This window comes from Schistocerca nitens, chromosome 11 (genome assembly GCF_023898315.1).
Source record: "Schistocerca nitens isolate TAMUIC-IGC-003100 chromosome 11, iqSchNite1.1, whole genome shotgun sequence".
Taxonomy (NCBI): Eukaryota; Metazoa; Arthropoda; class Insecta; order Orthoptera; family Acrididae; genus Schistocerca; species Schistocerca nitens.
In genome coordinates this window covers 190,074,967-190,077,261 of record NC_064624.1, presented here as the reverse complement: position 1 = coordinate 190,077,261, position 2,295 = coordinate 190,074,967, and the positions used below count along the sequence as shown (strand labels likewise).

The 2,295-nt window shown below is 47.1% G+C and overlaps 1 non-coding gene across 1 annotated transcript; it reads right to left on the bottom strand.

The window, feature by feature from the left end:
- Positions 1 to 1,744: 1,744 nt before the first annotated feature.
- Trnap-cgg (transfer RNA proline (anticodon CGG)) lies at positions 1,745 to 1,819 on the bottom strand. The gene has a single exon. It is a non-coding gene; the product is annotated as a tRNA-Pro (tRNA).
- Positions 1,820 to 2,295: the final 476 nt, after the last annotated feature.

Below are 2,295 nucleotides of genomic sequence, written 5' to 3'. Positions count from 1 at the left end.
CACCCTCACAGCTTTACTTCTGCCACTACCTCGTCTCCTACCTTCCAAACTTTACAGAAGCTCTCCTGCGAAACTTGCAGAACTAGCACTCCTGAAAGAAAGGATATTGCGGAGACATGGCTTAGCCACAGCCTGGGGGATGTTTCCAGAATGAGATTTTCACTCTGCAGCGGAGTGTGCGCTGATATGAAACTTCCTGGCAGATTAAAACTGTGTGCCCGACCGAGACTCGAACTCGGAAACATCCCCCAGGCTGTGGCTAGGCCATGTCTCCGCAATATCCTTTCTTTCAGGAGTGCTAGTTCTGCATGGTTCGCAGGAGAGCTTCTGTAAAGTTTGGAAGGTAGGAGACGAGATACTGGCAGAAGTAAATCTGTGAGGAGCGGGCGTGAGTCGTGCTTCGGTAGCTCAGATGGTAGAGCACTTGCCCGCAAAAGGCAAAGGTCCCGCGTTCGAGTCTCGGTCGGGCACACAGTTTTAATCTGCCAGGAAGTTTCAGATTAATACTTGTTCCGTAGATCATGAATACGACACTTCGTAATGATGCGGAACGTGTCAGGTTAATAAAAGATGTCTGTACAAGATATTACATTACACAAAATATTGCATAACACTAATGTTTAAGTTGTTGTTTTTTTTCCCCTTAATTTATATCTAAAAATTCAGCAAATGAGTAGAAGGAGTTGTCAACTAGAAATTCTTTTAATTTATTTTTAAATGTTAGTTGGCTATGTGTCAGGCTTTTGATGCTGTTTGGTAGGTGACCAGAGAATTTTGTGGCAGCATAATTTACTCCTTTCTGTGCCAAAGTCAGCTTTAACTCTGCATAGTGAAGATCACCCTTTCTCTTGGTGTTATAACTATGCACACTTCTATTACTTTTGAACTGGGTTCGATTATTAGCAACCAATTTCATAAGTGAATATATATACTGTGAGGTTACTGTGAGGATCCCTAGATCCTTAAATAGATGTCTGCACGATGACCGAGGGTGGGCTCCAGCAATTATTCTGATTACACGTTTTTGAGCAATGAATACTTTTCTACTCAACGATGAATTACCCCAGAATATGATGCCATACGAAAGCAGTGAATGAAAGTAGGCATAGTAAGCTAATTTACTGACGTTCTTATCACCAAAATTTGCAATAACCCTAATAGCAAGCCCCAGCAGAGCGCGCGCCCCGCATTCAAACAGCCGTCCGCCAAAGATGCGAAGAAGAGAAGGAGGCATCGAAAATCGACTCACAACGATCGGGATGACAATCGATAGAGACTGGCCGGCCGTTGTGCCCGATCGGTTCTAGGCGCTTCAGTCTGGAACCGCGCGACCGCTACGGTCGCAGGTTCGAGTCCTGCCTCGGGCATGGATGTGTGTGATGTCCTTAGGTTAGTTAGGTTTAATTAGTTCTAAGTTCTAGGCGACTGATGACCTCAGCAGTTAAGTCCCATACTGCTCAGAGCCATTTGAACCATTTGATATTGCCATATTGATATCGATAAATCGTGGGATGTAGTGTCGCCTATATGTATCGATATTTCTGATTAGATGTAGATATATCGACGTGTCATCGACAGCACTCTTAGGCACGCTTCGACGCTCCAGCGACCTGCAACTAGGGCTGGGCAAACGATACTGGCGTGCTAACAGGGTCGACATTTCCCGATACAACGCAGCGTCCGGTACAGTGTCGAGCTTCTACGAACTATCACGTGATGAAACTTCCTGGCAGATTAAAACTGTGTGCCCGACCGAGACTCGAACTCGGGACCTTTGCCTTCCGCGGGCAAGTGCTCTACCAACTGAGCTACCGAAGCACGACTCACGCCCGGTACTCACAGCTTTACTTCTGCCAGTACCTCGTCTCCTACCTTCCAAACTTTACAGAAGCTCTCCTGCGAACCATGCAGAACTAGCACTCCTGAAAGAAAGGATATTGCGGAGACATGGCCTAGCCACAGCCTGGGGGATGTTTCCGAGTTCGAGTCTCGGTCGGGCACACAGTTTTAATCTGCCAGGAAGTTTCATATCAGCGCACACTCCGCTGCAGAGTGAAAATCTCATTCTGGAAACATCCCCCAGGCTGTGGCTAAGCCATGTCTCCGCAATATCCTTTCTTTCAGGAGTGCTAGTTCTGCAAGTTTCGCAGGAGAGCTTCTGTAAAGTTTGGAAGGTAGGAGACGAGGTACTGGCAGAAGTAAAGCTGTGAGGGTGGGGCGGGAGTCGTGCTTTGGTAGCTCAGCTGGTACAGCACTTGCCCGCAAAAGGCAAAGGTCCCGAGTTCGAGTCTCGGT